The sequence below is a fragment of the Bubalus bubalis genome, chromosome 3 (genome assembly GCF_019923935.1).
Source record: "Bubalus bubalis isolate 160015118507 breed Murrah chromosome 3, NDDB_SH_1, whole genome shotgun sequence".
Lineage (NCBI taxonomy): Eukaryota > Metazoa > Chordata > Mammalia > Artiodactyla > Bovidae > Bubalus > Bubalus bubalis.
Window position 1 is genome coordinate 22,503,836 of NC_059159.1, and position 19,428 is coordinate 22,523,263.

Here is a 19,428-nt window from a genome sequence, read left to right on the forward strand (position 1 = left end):
GCGACTTCCCTTGTGGTCCGTGCTCCCAATGCAGGCAGCCTGGGCTTGATCCCTGGTCAGGGAACTAGATCCCACATGCTGCAACTAAGAGCTCCCAGGCCGCAGCTGAAGATCCCACACAAGGCAATGAAGATTAAGGATCTCGAGTGCTGCCACCGAGACCTGGCACAGCCAAATAAATAAATGAATATTTTTTAAAAAGGGACAAAGTCCTGATATATAGTACATCATGGGTAAACCGTGAAAACATCCTACTAGTTGTAAAAGACCACCTGTTGTATGATTCCCTTTATATGAAATGTCCAAAACAGGCAAATCTAAAAAGGCAGAAAGTAGCTTGTGGTTAGTTACGGGGTGTGGGGAGGGGTGTGGGTGTGGGTTTGAGGGAAATGGGAAGTGACTGCTGAATGGTATGGGGGCTCTTTCTGGAGTGATGAAAAATTTCTACAAGTGAATGTGGTGATGGTTGCACAACTCTGTGACTCTAGTAAAGCCACTCAATTGTACACTTTATAGGTGAATTTCATGGTGTACGAATTACATCTCCATAAAGCTGTTAAGGGGAGGAAGGGAAGAGAAAAGAGAAGAAAAGAAAACAGGGCCACAGAGACTCAAAATAAGGATGGCCTCCAACCCCTTCCTCTCCAAGCTCAGGCCATAATACCATGTTCCAAGCTCCAGGCTCCAGGCTCAGACCTGGAGTCCAGGGGACACGCACATGGCCAGCATTTGGCCAAGAACGATGCCTGAGATGGAGGAGTTCTGCCAAGGCCACTGTGGACGAGGCCAGGACTTCTGGGCCCAGCTGGGCGAGCCACCCAGCCTGTGACTGTGTGGGGCTGAGGGGGGAGGTGGGGACAGGTACTTGCAAGGGAGGGGGCAGCTCCCCAGGAGTGAAATCTGGACCTTGTTAATGACCATGATTTTTACTGTCACTAATTATGACCTCCTTAGGGCCTCTCTTACTCCTGAATGAGGTGCCTCCTTCCTTCCCCAGGCCCCCGCCGATTCCCTCCCAGGCAGAGAGGCTGACGTCAGAGGAACAGGGGCCCCACCCATTGGGCCAGCTGCCGCCCTGGCCCCCCTACACACCCCTGAGGGGCCCCACACAAGGGGAACTCGAGCCAGCACGAGAAGGAGGGGCTGGCTGAGCCTCAGTAGTGTTGATAGTCAGACCCTCACACACACACACACACACACACACACACACACACACACGCAGGCACTTACACGCAGAGTTCTAGGGAAAGCTTCCAGTGGGCAAGGGCACGTTTGCACACCCAGCCTGTGTGCGTGCAGACACACACGTGGCACATAAGGAGGGGGAACCCAGATACACGATCCCCCACACCTAGGCTCCACACACAATGAAGCTGGCTCCAGGTCTGCATGCATGGCCCAGGACACAGCTCCTCACAGACACACAACCATAGCCTCACGGTTTCCCAAACTGTACTTTCCCTGGTCCTCACCCAGCCAGGCTGGCCTCTGCACCTGCCTCCCTGTGGGCCAGCCCCCCAACAGCAGCAGGGTCCACAAACACAGAGAAACACTCCAGTGGATTCAGGTCCACAGGGGGGCCTACCTCCCGAGGTGAAGCCCAGGAAGCCATTCACTCCAGACTCCAGGCCTCCTGACCCAGCTTTTGGAGGGTGGGGGCGGATTCAGTCTGGACCCTCTGGAGCCCACCCTTAACCCCAAAAGAGACTAACAGCCACCTTAATATGCCTCAACTCTGCCCCTGAGAAGTTTGAAACTGGACCATACTTCAAACCTCACTCACAGATACACACCCCAGGGAGAGGCTGGAAGGCGTCCCCCACCCCCATCAGAGCTTCACCAAAGGAGCTCAGCCTGCAAACTTCAATGCAAAGTTACTCAACTCCCTGGGGAAGGCCTTGAGTCAAGGGAGGGGGTAAAGGTCACAGAAATGGGCCAAGGGCCAGGCTGGCCAGAGAACAGGGATGGGCAAGGGCAGGGATGAGGCGGGGTGGGGCCAAAGAGCACAGGCCTGGCCTCAATAGGTTTCTCTGGAACCATGACCACCCTCGGGGAGATGCCTGGGCCCTGGCCCCAGGCACCCAGGGGTGGAGAAGACACTGTCAGAGAATTGAAACCAGCACCAAAGAAAGGGAAAACAAATTACCCACATCCAACCTCCACCCTGTGCCTGCCACCTCCACTGCCCACGGGCACCCTCCCTCGAGGGAGGGAAAAACCACAGGCCCTCACCTCCCATACACCTAGCTCAGCCTCAGCACGGCACAAAGGGGTGGGGGGAGGGCTGGAGCACTGACCACCAGCCAGGCACCCCTGACCGCTGGGGACTCCCCCGCCCTCAAAGGTGCCAGGATCCCTTCCCCAGCGTCAGGAGTCCCAGCCACCCATTCCTTAGGTCCCCAGAGTCTCACATCTAGAGAGAGACAAAAGTTGGCCAAGCTGTGAAGACAGCAGAAAGAACCAAAGGTTTTGAAGGGTCAAATCTCAGCTCTGCCACTCTGGGTGACCTTAGACAAGTCACTTAACCTCTCTAAGCATCTGTTTACTCGCCTGTGAACTGCCTACCTCAACAACTGGCTGTGTGATTTCAGAGATAAAAGTCCTGGAAAGTACCTAGCACGGTGCCTGGCACACAGGAGGTGCTGGGCAACGGGGTCCCCCGCTTCCCCGTCTGCCAGCGCCTCCTCAGCGCCTCCCTGGCCCATGTGTCTGCGCTCCCCTCCTTCTCCCCAGCCAGGGCTAGTATCTGCTGACGGGGCTGGGCGGGAAAATTACCCATTTTCCAGGGTCTGTTTCCCCCCTAGACCAAGGAGCGGAATGTAGGGAGAGGAATACTCGGGGTGTGGGTGGAGGCCTGACCACAACCCTTTCCCAAATTCCCTTCTTTCGTTTCATAAACCAAAAAAGGGAAACCTTTGGATTTGGGGAGCGGAGGAGGGGAAGAGAAATAGTCGATTTATTCCCCTGCCCTCAGGGAAGAGGAGCCAGGGGTCCCCAAACCCAGCCGGCCTTGCCCTCCTTTTCATCTACTTCTCCTCTCTGTTCCCAAGTTCCCCCACAACTAAGGCTCCTAAGGAATAGAGGCCAGGCAGTTCTGGATGGGCTGAGAGAGAAGGGGATAAGGATTGAGGAGCTTAAAAGAAGGGGGGACAGGGGCTTTCCTAAGCATTCTAGACAGTCAATGAATCATATGCAAATGACACCCAAAGCTCAAGCTCAACTTGGGGGTGGGGGGCAGGGAGTCCAGCCCTGGCAGAAGCAAAGACCCAGCCTCTCTGGACCCCCTTCCCCTGCCAGGAGCTGGCAGGGCAGGGCAGGGCGGGAAAGGGCAGATTTCAAAGCAGAACAGTGGGCTGGAACTATTTATAAACTTTCCAGGAAAACACACACACACACATACACACACAAAGCCACAACTTCTCCCCCTCCCCCATACTTCTCAGATCAGCAAAGTAATGAACATTACTCCTTTTTCGCCCTTTTCCAGGGGCCCCTCTCTCTTCCCGGCCATGCGCGTCCTCTGTTTACCTTTTGCTCACCCGGCTCTAGGCTGCAGGAAGCCGGCAAGACCAGCCTCATTATGAAAGAGACCACCCCAGGCAGGGCAGAGGAGGATCGGCTGGGTGAGGCTGGGACAGGTGGAGGGCATCTCTTCCCCCACCAGTCCTCAGAAGCCCAGGCTTGCCTCGCCAGAGCTAGGAATTGTTTGAAAACCTGCCCCAAGCGCTTGCAAGGCACATCACTGGAGACAGTCAGGGGAGACCTGAAGTCCAGAGGCTGACCTCAGGATGCTACCACTGCCCCACCCGACCCCTGTCTCAAGTTGCAGCACTTACTCCCAAAAAGTGGGTCTCATGTCTCCCCAACTTGTACCCCCCGGCCCAAGCTTCTGCCCCAGCCCCACTGGGCTGCCTGATGTCCACAGGCCATGCTCCCCATGTGACTGAATCCCAGGCAGAAGGCAATTGGATAACTCAAGCCCAGGACAGGCCAGGTCTGCAAGGAGGAAGTGGGGGGGCGTCTCTGCCGGTCAGGGCAGTGTCCCAACTCTTGCACCCCTAGGGACCGCACCCCAGAGGCCCCTAGGAGATGTGACCGGGGCCTCCAAAGCCCAGGGTGACTGGGAGACCCATTCAGAATCAGAGCTGAAGCCTCCCACCCAGTCTTCTCTCGGAGCAGAGATCAGGTGAAAGGGCAGGGGGCAGCTGAGGCCTCAAGGAGAGGGACTGGCCTACAGGGAAGGAAGAAAACAGGAAGAGGAAGAGATGAGGCTGCTGAGGCCACAGCCAGACCACAGGAGTGTGTGGACCACACAGAGGCAGCTCTGTCCCGGTGGAGGACCAAAGGGGCACAGGCAAAAGGGGACCCCCCCAGCTTGGAAACCACCGCCTTGTCTTCACAACCAGCCTGGCATGGGGCTTTCCCCACCCCCACCTTGGCAGCTGCCCCCTCACCACTGTCTCCCCTCTCCGCAGGGCAGGAAGTACAACCATCACAATGTGGGGGGCAGGGGGAGGTAGGGGTGAACACAGAGAGCAGAAGGTGTGTGTGTGGGTGTGTGCGTGCGTGTGTGCAGGTATAGGTGTTGTGTAGGTGTAAGGCTAAAGCAATCTACCCTGCTAACTCCTCAGCCCTGCCCCAGCCCTGGGAGTGCCAATTCTGAATCTGAGGGCAGACAGACTGTCAGCAGCACACAGCGCTACGAGCCCCCCTCTCAGCGTCCCTCCCTAGGGACCGCACTGCAGGGAAGCCGGGAACGCCCCCACTCCTGCCTCAGGATATCCTTTTGGCTCTGACCCCAGACCAGGCCTGAGTCAGACTGTGCCCCGCCCCATACCCCTCTATCCAGCAACCCCCCAGGAACTTCCTACTCCACACTCGCCTACTCGGTTGGGGTTGGAACTAGAGGGAATCTCTTCCCCCACTTTAGCCCCCGCCGAACAGAGAAGCCCACCAGGGGGTGGGGCAGATGGTCACAAAGTCCCACGACCTGCCCCTTCAGCTGAGGGCCCGTGGGATCAGGGAGAAGTGGATGCAGGCTGTGTGCAGAGGCGAGAGGAGGCACTGCAGAGCACCACCTCCCCACCCCCAAATCACACAAAACCGGGGATCCTGCCAGGCCCCTCCCTACTCCAGCCTGGACCCCAAGAAGCCGCAGGAACTCCCTGGGGAAAGCAGTTTCCATGAGAACACAGGATGGGAGAAGGTTCCGAAGGGAAAGGGGACAGGAGCAGACGTTCCTAGAACGGGAGTCTTTCTAGGCCAGTGGGACCCCCAGGTGGAGGTCTGCACCACTAGTCAGACTCAGTCAGCCACAGCCAAGCGCAGCCAGACGTGGTCAGTCTCCTCGACACTCAGTCTGACTGGGTGGCTGCGACTCCTTCCCACAGACAGAAGTCTGGGGGGCCCTGGGGGATCTGGGGCATCAGAGACCACACACACTCAGCCTGAAACAGCCCCCTGGGCAGGCCCCCTCCATCCCCCACCCCAAGTGTGGGCCTAGAGGGAGGGGCAGTTCGCTCCCCACAGGAGCCAGGGTAGTGCCCAAGGCGGCCATCTCCATGGCAACCAACAACAAACATCCCGGGAACCACAGTGGGACAGGAAGTGACAGTCACGTGACGGGAAGACATTTTTTTTTTTCCCAGTGGGGGGGTGATGAAGCTTGTTAGCAGCCCCCCGCCCCAGGGGAATCAGCGGTCCCCTAAGTTTACCCCACTTGGAACTGGAGGGAAGAGGGGCAGCTGGGAAGGTGCACCCCCACACTGCAGTGTGCGCAGTTGGTCGCAGGGCTGATGGGCCCTCCCTCCCCGCCTGCCACTCATGGTTCTCCCCGCTGGGTCCCCCTCCCTTCCACTTCCTGCCGTGACTGGAGATCAGAGAACTCCCCACCACAGCTTCCCCTTCTCAAGTCTCGATTCCTGGGCTGAAGGTTTCACTGTGGGGTGAGGGACACAAGGAAGGAGGGCTGGGGACCTGCGGCAGGACCCGGGGGACAGGAGCTCCAGGGGAGGGGCTGGGAGGGAGCTACTCCAAGGGAGGTGTGTACACACAGGCGCACCAAGAGTGGGTCACCGTGACATACCACCAGGCGCAGTGACACAGACTGCCTGACCTCAGGCAGCTCTGGGTGGAGGGGAGCAGAGCCACTGGATCTGGCACACCCCACTCCACCCTGGTCCTGAGCCTCCAGGTTCATCTCAGGCGTCTACTGGCCTCCAGGCAGGCAAGGTCCCAATGGTGCCCAGCCCACACCACCTCTCCCCTGCCTTCTGTGCTGAGGAATCCCCCTCCCAGCTCCAAGGTGCCCGCCCAGACGAGGGCACCTTGGCCGGAGGTGGGGGGAATGGAACCTCCCGCCACCCCCCTCCCCTTCTCTGCAGATGTCCCAGACTATATTTAGCCCAAACCGGGCGGCCAGCCAGACCCAGACTCCCCACTGGCCCGGAGCTGAGCTCCCAGTTTTTATGCAATTAAAACATTAACAGAGAACCACCCCCATCCACATACCCCACCACCACCCCCCGAGTCCAGCCAGAGCAGCAGAGCTCAGAAAATTTGAACATGGGCAGCCCAGCTCTGCAGCCAGGGAAGGGGGTGGGGGTCATCGGGCAAATAGCAATAAATTCATCCCCTTGCCCATCTCCCAGGCCCTACCCCCACATGCAGGACAGGCACATCATCCATGAGATCAGGTTGACACTTGGGAGGGGAGGGGAGGCTTTCCTGGTTCCGGGGCTGGGGCCGGAACGGAAAGGCTACCCAGTGGGTGGGGGGGTTGCCTGGCTGCAGAAATTCCACCTGTCATTTTGCAGCCCCCCTCCCCAGCCAGCTCCAGTTACAGGGCTGGGGGTTGGCAACAGGTGCTGGCCAGGCTGGCAGCAGACTAATCCCCACTCGCTCCCCAGGCTGACAGTGGTGCCTGGAGGTCCAGGCAGGGGCCCTGGCCGGCAGGATGCTGGGTAGAAGAAGGAGGCATTGCTGCCTGGGGGCGGGGTGGGGGGAGCCCAGACCCCTCCTGTAAGACCTGGACTCCTGGACTCTGCGTGCTGGAAGGTCTGGCGAAGGCAAGGAAACCTTAGTTCCATAGCACCTATTTCATTTCCCCAAGATGCCAGGCGGGCGGGCTAGAGTGTGGGAGGTCTGTCTGCCTGCCTCTTCCTCCTCCTCCTCTCCAAATTCCAGGAACAGGCAAGGGAGGCTCCAGTTGCGGAGAGAGCGAGCGAGCAGGCGGTCCCAGCTGAGAGGGAGGAGGGGCTGGGACTGGAGCGGGAGGCAAGATCCAGACGAAGCAAGAGACACCCACACCCAAGCCAGACGGGACAGGCACACCGACACTGACACGTTCTCACACTCTGGGCCCACTCCTCGTGTGCCGCCCACTGCGCAGGGACACCCAGACTCCCGCAGCCAGTCCTGCCAATCTCCAGAACACTCCCTGGACACACACAGAGATCCGGGACTTCGCCCCCACCCCACATCCCCCCACAGACTCTGTGGGCTCCACACAGCAGCCAGAGGGTGGAGAGGGGAACAGAGGGAGGAAAGACAGCAGGCGTCAGAGAGGACGTGTGGCCAAAACCCTGGGAATTGGGGTATCAGTTGCCACACTCCGTTCCCAAAACCCAGTAAGTCAAGACAACTCTGGCCATCTTGCCAGGGACCCTGCCAGCTTCCCACACTCCCCAAACCACCACCACTGGGAAGGGTGTGGGGTGCTGGGCGAGAGGAGATTTACTCATCGCATTGGGGTGGGGGGGAGGATAGGATTACCTTCCCCAGACGCCCATCACCCCTGAACCCAGACAGTGCTCCTAAATGGAAGCCAGAGTCCCAAACTCACCCGCTCATACAGCCCAGTCAGGGTCCTGCCCTGTCCATGCCACCCAGAGAATAGGGAACAGGGCACTAAGGTTTTATCTGGGGGCAGGCCCCACCCTGTCACAGAATTCTGAGGACCACCCACCTAAGACCCTCTAGTCTGATCAAGGAGAGGGGAGAGGGTTGGGGGGGGGGGTGCTCCCTGAGGGCAGACAGAGCCAGGTTCCAAGGACCAAATGATTTAGAGGAAGGGGAGCTTAATTAACTGGGGTCTGGGTCAATACCCCCAAAACAGATCCCAAGGGCCACTCAGACGATGCCCTTTCCCCCCACAATAGACAGGGTGGCAGGAACCACGTCATGGCACATGTGGGTGACTGTGCCCAGCGGGGGAGGCATGGGGGTGATTAGGATGGGGCTGCCCACAGCTAGCTTCCTGCCAGGCGGCCACATGGTTAGGAGTAGGAGGGGGACCAGGGAGGTTTCCCGGAGTGGTAATAGGGGCATTTAGGGCCAACCTGAAGGGCGGAGATATGGGGGCTATAAAAGGAGGCAGCCAGGATCAAGTTGCTCCAAGCCCAGGGTCTTCTCAGAACTGCCCCTGCATCTGCACTGCCCTTACCAGTCTGGCGAGGAAAGTCCTGAGGTGCCCACCTCATGTACACTCATTCACACACTCCAAATCCAAGATCCTCCACTCCCACAGACCTACTCAAGTCTGATACCAGTGACCCCTCTGTCTCAGGACCGGCATGGCCCAGACTCCAGGCAGAACTGATGTCCGAGTCCCTCCCAGTGCACCAACATCTTTCATAGTCACAAACTCCCTGACTCCACAACCACCCCCCCCCGCCCCCTCCAGCTCCAAAGACTCTTTTATCCCCTCCCCCAGACTCATCTCCACCCCTCACAGGGGAAGCCCCAAGGCTCCAAGCCACCCCCACTGCAACCTGGGGCTTCCCCTGCCCAGCCTCCTCATCAAGCACAAGGCCTCGGAGGAGAGTTTGGGGCTTGAGCCCATTTCCTAGCAAGACCTGACGACCTTACTGAACCACTTCCCCAGAACAACCCTGCCCTGTGACCAGTGAAGGGAATGAGAGACATCTCTGAATCTCCTAACTGGGCAACTGGAGGAGGGATGGCAGTCAGGAGTAGAAGTGAGGGTTGGGGGTGAGCCCGCAGTGGGTGGAGGTGGGGGGGAGTCTCCATCTGAGAACATACACACACATACATGTGCACACATCTTGCAAGTAGAAGACAATCTGGTTACAGAAAAGGGAGCTGGCATTAGGTGGGGGCCAAGGGTACCCCCCTCCATGCCAGCATATGTACAACCTATCCAAGGTAGGATGAACGGTAGAGACGTGACTCCAAGACTGGGGGGATTTTCTTATCTGATTTTCACATGAGTTAGTCCCCATCCCCAGCCTGGCACAATGGAGGCATGGCCCCCTTCTCAGGGAGTAGCCTGACAATAAGGCAATGCCCGGAGAGGAGAAGGGGCACTGCCAAGCAGACTTTCCAGCGCCCCCCCTCCCACATACACATCTGGCTCGCAGCTTCCTCGCTTTCTGGGTGGCACCAGGTCCCAGACACCCTCAGTAGAGCAAAGACGACCAATCTGTGCCTTCCTCCCTACGCCCTCAAATGCTTCCACAACCCCACAGTGCCACCAGATTCAGAGACATCCCTCCCTTGGCTGCACTGGCTCCTGTCCCCAGTTCTGACGGCTCCCCGCACTCCACGGGGGACACCAGCTGAATGGGCCCCGCCCCCCAACCGGCTGCCTCTGGTGGGGGTGGGCCCCAGGGCTGATTCTCCCCAAACCACAGGGCGGCTCAGATAACAGGAGAAAAAGGAGGGGGCTAGTCCGTTGGGCATCCGATCTCTCCCCAAACAGGTTTCAGAGTCTTTTTGTTTTACTTGTTTGTGAAAAGAAAAGCGAGAGAAGGCAGGAGTTCCCAGCGTGGGTTCTGCCACAGCTCGGCCGCCGGAGACACGCGCGGCAGACGGCCCCAGACATCTCCCGGCTGCGCGCGAAGACACCGGAGCAGACAGACGCACAGACGGGGCTCCCCCACCCTGAGCACGGCGGCGGGTTGGGAAGCCCAGGAAACCCCAGGTTCCCGTCGGAACTCGCCCGGCACCGGGTCCCCGCCCGCGGGTTCTATCAGGAACAGGCCAAGGGGCCCCGATGTCTGCGCGAGCCGGAGGCTCTCCAAAATCCCCAGGGGAGAGGTTACCTCGCAGTAGGGGGAAGCAATCCGTCCGGGTCACCCGCGGGCACAGCGTATGCCCTGACCCTGAGCCTTGGAGTCACGCGGCGTCAGGGGTTGCGGGGTCCAGGGAGAGGAGCGGTTTGGGGGACCATGGCTCAGGGGCGCGGGGCTAAAGCAGCGGCCATGGCGAGTCACGTGCGGAGGCTGAAACTTTACCCGGAGCCCCAGACTGGGGGGGGCAGAGGGTACCGAGCAGCGGGGAGGCCCTCACCCTCGGGCCCGCCCCCGCCCGCCCACCGACCAATCACTAGCTAGGGGCGGGCACACAGGATCACGCACCCCCCTCCCCCCCATAGACCCAGGGAAAGGGCGAGTCTTAAAGGAGCCGCGCCTAGCAGAAAGCTCGACCGTGGGAATCTGGGAGAATCCCTCCCTCTGCCCCAAAAGAAGAGATTGAGAGCCAGAAGTGGAGTTCTGCGCAAAGAATGCAATGAGGATTCAGTGGAGAAAGGACTGCCGTGTGCGGTATCACACTCCCTTCCCCCCAACCACACACACCCACACTCAGGGGCGAGGATCACGAGCACACACCCTTCACACCTATACCTGGGTTAGACAGGCGGCGACGTAATTTGGAAACACATACAGAGATTCTGGCCCTAGCGGTCAAGGCTCTGACCCCTTTCATTATAATCTTTCTCCTGGAGCCCTCTGAAAATGAGAGCTGTGTGATCTTGAGCGAGTCGCTTCCTTTCTCTAAATCTCAATTTTCTCACTGGCAAAAAAGGAGTGCAAAGGCATGTAGACCACCTCCAAGCACGGCCCCCTCCTCTTCCCTAAACACCTTTCCAACTTGAGTGGATCGGAGGAACTCTGGCCCAACCCAACCTTTCAGCAACCCCCAGAACCCTTCCCCCAAAAGAACAGCGATTCTCAGGGGTATTCCAAGACCCGAGCTGGGGGCGCCCAGGAGCACCCCTACATTCTCAGACTCAAGCTTCTCTCTCCTGGTCCAGGCTGGAGGAGACAGGAAAACTCGCATTATTGGGGCAGAATCTGAGTCACTCTCCCTCTGCAGAGACCCCAGTCCCCGACACAGCCACAAGCCCCCTCCTAGCCTGCTGCTCCGTTTGAGAGGACCATCTGCCCACTCTAGCCGTCTACGGCGGGAGGGAGGGGCGGGGGGCGGACAGAAAGAGGAATCAGTAAGTGAACACCTCCCTCCAGGTCCTCGGTCAGAGAAGTGGCCACAAGTGCCCCCACAGGACTTCCCACTGTAAGGGGAAGTGCCCACTCCTAGGCCTCCTGTGAGGAGACAGCATGACCCGGCTGGCAGAGCTCTCAAACCCACCGGCCCGACAGTCCCCGCTTTTTAGACGAGGAACCCCAGTCTGCGATGAGTGGACACTAGGTTTAATCCCCGATCGCCCAGCACAGGTAGCCAGATGGGTCTAGGACTGAGGGATCTCATTGTCTCTCTCCAGTTTTGGGCCCCCAGCCTGTTTGAGGTAGGACAAGCAGGGTCGGCAGGACACTGTGCCCTGAGGTCCGGTGGCGCGGGGAGAGAGCGTCCGGGTGACGCTTCCCCAGGCCCCTTCCCGCCCGCTGGGCCGGGCTGTCTCCCGCTCCCGTCTGGATTTCCGTCCGCCGGTGCGAACCAGCCCCTCCCGCCCTGTCCCGGCCAGATCCATCCGCAAACATGCGCTCAGCGGGCAGGAATGCGCCAATGGCTCCCAGATGTGCTCGCCGACGCTTAACCCCTTGTCCCCCAACTCCCCCCCTCAAAAAAAGGCCTTCTAGCTAGAGTCCAGCCAGCAGCAGGGGGCGCCGCTCAGGGAGGGGACTCAGTCCCAGCAGCCCCCCCAGCTCGCACAGTCTCCTCCTAGATTCCACCAGTCTAGATTCTGCCAGGTTTCCTTCCCACGGAGGCCAGAGGGGAAAGATCGCGGACACTAAAATGCATCGTGCACTTCGCGCACAGGCATACTGCCTCCCAAGAAGGGGGGTGTACATAAAGTACACCTGCCAGCACATGGGGTCAGGTTCACTCGCGCACATGGGGATGCAGGTGTGCAAATGCACACTCAGGACATCCAAATATGCACAAGCATGTGCACGTTAGCACACACACATATGCACACATATGTATACACACAGAATTTGCACATACAAGACAGGCATTTATGCACCCACAAGGTCATGAAGCAGAGGGGAGGCACACTCCTGAAAAGACAGAACAGGAGACCCACATGCAGATGAGGGTAGAAATTCATGCACCCACAAACCTGCTCCCCACAGAGGGCAGACACTCACGCACAGAAAATTGACATCCATGTGTACAAGCACACAGCCGCACACTTTAGGGCACTACCTCATTGCTGAGTTGAACTCCAGCTCTGCAGGACCCACTCTAGGGTCCCCACCCCCACCCTCCAGGGACTCTCACGCAAGAAGGAGAAGCGCTCCGGGGCCAAAGGAGGGAGACAAGCCACAGTCCCAGGGACTCCTCACTCTAAAAAAGACGTCCCTTCTTGGGGCCTAGCCTTCCCCTCTGGCAGGCAGAGGAAATGGGCTGCAGGAGGAGCCTGAGCAGCTGATTTCCCAAGACAGGCATCCCTCTCCCAACTAGAGGAAATCTGAGAAAATCCAGATAGGTGTGGGGCCAGTGACAGCCTCAGTCAGACAAAGGAGATACAAAATAGCTGTGAAACACCCTGGGAGAGCCTACACTTCCAGCAAAACAAGGCCTCCCTTTCTCTGCCTGTGGGGAACTCGTGAAGAATATCATCACTGGTAATCTGAACAGAGGATGGGAAATACTGCCCCCGCAAGACCACCTGGATGCAGGTGGGGTGGAGATGTCTGCTGGAACCTGAACGGACCCCACCAGACTCCTCTCCCCCTCACTAGCTGCTCAGCTTATCCCCCGCAACGCCCCTCATGGCCCCACCCATCTCACTTTCACAGTCCTGGAGAGTCATCCAGGGCAAGGCTCCTGCTTGCATTGTACAGATGAGGAAACTGAGGCTCAGAATGGGAATGGCCCTGCTCAAGGTCATAGAGCTTGTCAGTGGCAGAGCTAAGAGCTGAGATTCAAACTCACAACCCCTCCTCAACCCCCCATTTATCCTGAATATATTTCCATGCAGCACCCTGCTCCCTCTTCCTTCATCCCCCAACAGAGCACAGGGCAGAAACACCAGCCTTGCCTGGCTCTGCAGATTTGTGGGTGGGGACAGGACACGCTAGAGAGAGATCACAGAAGATGCTGGGGGCTACATACATAGCCCCCCAACCTCACCCCCAAGCTCAGTGCCCACCTGCCCAGCAGGCACGGCCAGTGACTCAGCTGCATCCGGGGGAGATGCCAGGGCAGTGACTCACCTACCGAGAAGAGCTGAGCCTGGCACCTTGCCAGCCCCAGGACAGAAGTGACTTAGTCACCGAGACTGTGATACCCAGCAGGCACAGCCCAGGGATTGGGGACAGGGGCAGGCCATGTCCTCCATGGTTATCTGCATCCCTGATGAAGAACAGGCATCCTGGGGCAAGCCATGGCGCTACCCACCCCTGAACCCTTACTACTGCTCACACCCACCATGACAGGCCCTGCTTCTGTGCAGACAAGTTTTCTGAGACCCCTGGGCTGCCCTGCCCCTCCCCTGAATGAAGCCTGCCCCTTGCCCATCACTCACCACCCACTCTCCCCCCGGCCCCACCTCCTCCTGCCACCCAAGTTGTACCCAGGCTGTGAGTCTCCTTTAACGTGTCTTGGCAGCACCTCCTGCCCCCACAGCCCCTCTTCCCCTCGCCATACACACATACACTCATACACATTTCTGCCAGCCCTGCTTCTGCCAGCAGCTGCTGAAGTTGTTCAGCGGGAGGGGAATCGGGGTGCAGGGATTGAGTTACCAGAGGCTGATGGGGTGGGCTGTCACCCAATCCCTTCCCCAGCTCATCCTCCCCCCTGGATACAGCCTCCCTCACCCACCTGCTCCCCTCCCACCTCTGGCTGGCAGCCTACTGCCCTTTAAGCCCCTCTACCCCCACTCCACCCAAGCTAGAAAATAAATGTTCAAGGGTATTTGTCATGCGAAGACCAGCCCAGGATATGAGAGAGACAGAACAAGAGAGAAGACCGAGACAGACAGACAGAATCATTCCTGTGCCCAGGCTACAGGCACTAGGTGTGTGGATCTCTGTGTATGTTGAGCCAGAAAGGGACTGAGTAACTCCCCAAGTCTTGGGAGAGCTGATGGGGCCCAAGGGGAGCCGACAGGCTGAACAACCTCAATCCATTTGCACTATTGATTTCTCATACACTGCAGCCGGCCTGATGAGGGGGGATGATAAATCAGCCCCCCAGAGACATAGAAACTGAGTGGAGAGAGGGGGAGGGGCCCCCGCACCACAGTTGGAGGCCCACTGAGACCTGCTTGGTGGGGAGGAGGCGGGCTGAGTGGCAGGAGGCAGGGTGGGGAGTGGGTGTTGGATTAAAGCCTGTCTGGGACACCTCCTTCCAGCTGGATCTGAAGCTGATTGGAAGAAAGAAGGTGATGGACAGAAGCACCTTTAGCTCCCCAAGCAGGGCTCTGAACAACCCCAGAGGGTGCCCTTCACCCTCTGGTCTATGGAATAGCACCCCCTGCAGCTATGCAACATGCTGGCCCCTGGGATGAGGCTCAACTCAGGGACCACGTTTCTCCGCTGAACTTTCTCCCCCACCTCTGGGCCTCAGAGGGCTCACTTCTGACTGTGATCAGAAGCCAGTGGCAATCTCCCTGCTCCCACCCCCTTCCTTTGTTGGGTGGATTGGCAAACAACCCCTGTGACCTAGGCGTGGCAGGACGGGGGCTCACAAAGGGCTCTGTATCCTAGTCCTTGGTCGGTCCCCAACTCCTCCTGGGACTGTGGGCACGATCCCCCACCCTCGCTGGGTCCCTAAAATGGGGTTAGGCCGGATGCCCCTTTTCGAAGGTGTCTCCAAGCTCCCGGCGAGCCAGCCTGTGAGACTGTTGGAACCAGCCAGCACCTTGATTCACACCAGTGGCCACAGGCCACCTAAACAAACCCCAACCCTGACCTCCTTCCAGCCTGGACACAGACTCTCTCCACACACGGCGGAGACTTATAAACAAACCAAGCTGGGGTTTACCGAAGACCCTGCATAAACAAGCAGAGAGGGAAAGAGACCAGGAGCCTGGCCAGGCCCTACTTGCTGCCGGACAGACAGACAGATGAGGTAGCACAGCCCAGTTGGGGGAGGGGCTGTGACGAGAAAAACAAAGGGCGCAAGGGGCCTGGATTGGGGTTCCAAAGCAGCCAGTGACGGGCTGTATGTCCACGGGCAAATCACATCCCCTCTTTCCCTCTCTGTAGGGCAAACGGATGGGCCAGGTGCCTCCAAAGCCCCTTCTGGTTCTATTGGAATAGAGAGAGCCCTGGGGGTCCCCAGGACTCCCCGCCCAGTCCATCCCATCCTCTGGTCAGGACGCTCTTCTCAAGGCCCTACCCCTGCCCGCCACGCCTCCTCCTTGCTCTGTCTACTGCCCCCCTGGCCCTTCCTCACTCCTCCGCCTGCCGGCTTGCCCTCACCTTGGCCAAGCCCCTCTGCCTGCCCCGTGCTTTTCTGCACGTCCCTCCTGCCAGGGGACAGACCAACTAAAAATAGTCCCTGCAGCCTTTCTCGCCCACAGCTGCCCAAAGAGCAGGAAATGAGGGGGGCAGGGAGGCCCATGTCCTGCTCTCCCCCACAAACTCCCAGCCCCAAATCAGGTCCAGCCCTCCAGCCTGGGATGTGTGCCAACTTGGCCATCTCGGGGGCACCCCACACCCCTTCCCTAGAGGGAGGCCTGCCCATAAGTGCCTACAATCTGAGAGCTGTCCTCACCCCACAGGAGGGGGAGAGGAGGCCAGCGGTCTGGAGGGAAACCTTCCCAATTTCTGACAAATCAGTGCCAACCACACTGTGGGCACCGAGAGGGCAGGGCCTGGCTCCACGGACTGGTCTTTTGAGGGCAGAGGGAATCGGTGTGGGGAAGTCTGGGCTGGTTCTCTTCATCCTGGCCCAGCTGGAAGACAAAATAGTGCCCCAGCCTCAATTATGCTAATCCCCCATTCCCCTAAATGTGTGGGTGCAGACAGAGGGGTTTCGGTAGCCACCCCCAGATGCCATGGGGTAAAAAGCTTTAGAGGAGAGGTCTTGGCTCCCACACATAAAGATGGAAGCCTGGAGGCAAGAACAGGTCATGCCTGCCAGGCTGGGCATATGCTGCCCCCAAGCTGAGTCAGAGGCTGGGAGGGAGGAGCCGGACGCTGGGTGCCAGGGACTACAGAGCCTCCACCCCTATCCCACCTGGGACTCCTGACACCTCCAAGCCCTGGGAGAAGGCCCTCCCTGCGCAGGAGGAAGGAAACCAGCTTAGCGACTCTCTGGAGGCCTGCAGGGCAGCTCTGCACCAGGAGGCAGGCGGGAAACCCAGGAGTCTTGGCTCCTGGCCCAGGGAGGGAGTGAGAGAAATACCTCGGAGGGGAGGAAACAGCCTGGAGAAAGGCGCACACAAGTGCCCCCAGCAGCTCCCAGAGGTGACCCTCCAGGAGAAACTGGCCAGAGGGGCTGCAGGGGGAAAGTGAACACATTTCTGAACAAGAAGGGAGAAGAAGGCAGAGCCCCAGGGATGCAGGAAGCAGGGCAGGCCAGCCAGGCTCTCACCTGCTCTCCTCTCCTCCCATCAAAGCCTGTCAGAGTCTAAAGTGCTTATTAAGGGCATGAAATATCAGGGAGGTCCTAGGGGCCTACGTGTGTTCCCCCCTCATCTCCAGACCCCAGCCTGTTTGTTCCTGAGCTTCCCCTAGCACCCCTCCCCTGGGGCCCAGCCAAGTCAGGAGTCAGCAGGCCCAAGGTGGTGCCTGGGAGGCCTGGGCAGTGCCAGGGGCAGCCCTCATACCATCCTCCCACTGGCTTCCCTCCCGCCTGCTCTCGGCCGCCACACATATCTCAGCTGTCGAATCCGATTAGGGCTCCTGCCCAGTGAGCCGAACAAGGAGGCCACTGGGCAGGGGAGAGACAGGGACAAGGACGCTGAGCAGGAACGTTAGGAGGAAGGTGGAGACGGGGCTCAGGGGAGAAGGTGTGGAGCCCCAGAGGACCAGAGAGCTGGTAGCCAGCTATGACCCGCATTAGGGGAACTCTGCAACCCCTAGGGCAACAAGCTGGTTCCTCCATCCCAGAGATGGGCAAGGATGGGGGAAGGAAACTGAAGGCAGAGAGATGACCTAGATTAGAAAAAGAATCCCATCCTGGAACTCTATCCCTGCTCCCCCACCCTACCACACCCCCACCCACTACCATTTGCAGTGGGCTGTAGGATACATCGTCTAATGAGGTCTTTATGGCTGCATCCCTATCAGGCAAGCCGGGCTTGTTACTAATAGCCATTTTTATAAATTAAGAAACTAGAGGCTTAGAGACCTGTATAAATGCACGTAGTCAAATGAGCGAGCTGAGTCTCAAATTCAGGCCTGATTCTCAGTCTACTGCTCACAAGCAGAATTTACTTTCCTTCCTGGGTCAAGAGCAGAACTGAGTCTGAAGTCACTCCATTATCTACATTTTCCTCCAAAACCACCCCGTAGGGGATCTGGGGGATCATGGAGGAATACAGAACATACCCTACACCTAGATAGAGTGACCAGATAGAGGTGCGCCACCCACCCACCACACAGAGAGCTAGAGGGGTTCCCTCAAAGCGTGACCTGTCTCTTCCATGGCTCCCCAGCCATGGAAGCCTGCTACACCCAGAGGCAATACACACACTTATACACACGGTTACTCAGGCAAGTCATACACCCCTCCTGCCAACCCACCAAACCAGAACGAGATGCCCTAGATCTTCAGAGAACAAGGCCTGTCAGCCCCCCAGAAGAGGGACAAACAAGTCACCCCAAACACTAGGTATCATCCACCCCTCTCCCAGAGAGCCTGCAGGAGGGCAGAAGCCTCAGGGCAACGCCAGGAGCTCGAGCTCTGAAAGCCAAGGAGCCCAGGGAGCTGGCATGGCTGGGTGGCCTCCCTGATTTGGTCCACACCCCCTTCCCCAGCCATCTGGGCTGATTCTATTCTGGCCTGGGCCACACTCTGGTATCTCTCCCCTTCCATGCATATAGCCACCTCTATCCCAAGCTTATAGATCTTACAACCATATGGTCTATACACACACACACACACACACACACACACACACACACACACAGAGTGGGTGTGTGTGTGGGGGGGGGCGCTTTTCCATAGGTGTTGAGGTGTTGGCAAGGATGGGAAGGGCTCTAACCTGAAAGAACGTCCCCCCACCCCAGGGAAAGGTCACCCCCACACCCCTAAAAAAGCTCACAATCTCCACTACCCTCCCGCACAGCCTTTGGCCACTCCAACGTGCCATGAGCCTGGAAGCGGGCACTGGGTCTACAAGGAGAGTAGGGATTCGGGGGCAAAGTCCTGGGCTCTTAGGGCTGGAGGGGCGGGGAGGGAGGGCAGAGAGGAAGCAAGAGAGAAATCCCCAGGGAGTCTTGGCTTCCTCAGCGGTCTCCCGGTCCGGCTCCCGGTCACCTTAGCGTGCCAGTTCTCCCCTCGAGGTGAGGTGGGGGAAGGGGGATTAGGAAACACTGCAAAGGAGGGAGCGGGGTCTGGCGCCCGGGCAGACCTTACCCCCACTTTCCATTCTTAGCTGGAGAACGGGAATGCCTGAGGGGCGTGCAGCAAGGGCGCCGGTGGGCGCAGGGGCTCCGAGCTCCCAAGCACCCCTGTGTTCCCAGGCCCCCACCTCCCTGGACTACAGCGAGCCGTGGGGGAGGAGAGACGGGGAAAGCCTGAACTGCCGAGAGGGAAACGGCCGGATGAGAAGCGGAGAGGCCAGGCGGAAGGCAGCCGAGGCAGAATTGGGAAGGGGTGTTCGAGGTCCTACCTGTTCAGGTGCGTGCCGGCGGGGGGCGATGGGGTTCCCAGGAGAACCGGGGAAGCCCTCTCGGCTCGATTCAGGATTCCCCCCTGCTTCTGGGTTAGGCTGCTGCAAGAGGCACAGGTTCCCGTTGGGTCCTAAAGCCCACTCTCCAAACTCTCCCCGCCCTCTTCCACCAGCCGTGACTGGGTCAGCGGGTGCAGAGCTGAACCGATGGGGCAGAAAGAACTCACTGGTGAAAGAGGAGGTCTGAGTCATGGGCTGGGGACAGCCACAGTCCCCGGTGTCAAATACACAGCACATGGGAGATTTTAGTTGAGGATATTATGGGACAGAGTTAAAGAAAACATTGCTTCTGCCTGGCCTGAACGGATGGATTTGAGCTTTGGGACTGAAGGTGGGGTTAAGATGGCTTTTCTCACCTTTCCCAACTA

At 58.7% G+C, this 19,428-nt stretch overlaps 1 protein-coding gene across 2 annotated transcripts in view; it reads right to left on the bottom strand.

Annotated features, from left to right (window-relative positions):
* The window catches only part of RARA (retinoic acid receptor alpha), a 44,130-nt gene extending 24,990 nt beyond the window's left edge, over positions 1 to 19,140 (bottom strand). Inside the window, exon 1 of one of the 2 annotated variants that reach the window (XM_006068616.4) lies at positions 19,001 to 19,140. The gene's annotated coding sequence lies outside the window, so the exon portion shown is untranslated. Of the gene's footprint in view, positions 1 to 10,064; positions 10,282 to 19,000 lie in introns of those variants that run through there. The other variant, XM_006068615.4, reaches the window with a different exon arrangement.
* Between the last annotated feature and the right edge of the window lie 288 nt (positions 19,141 to 19,428).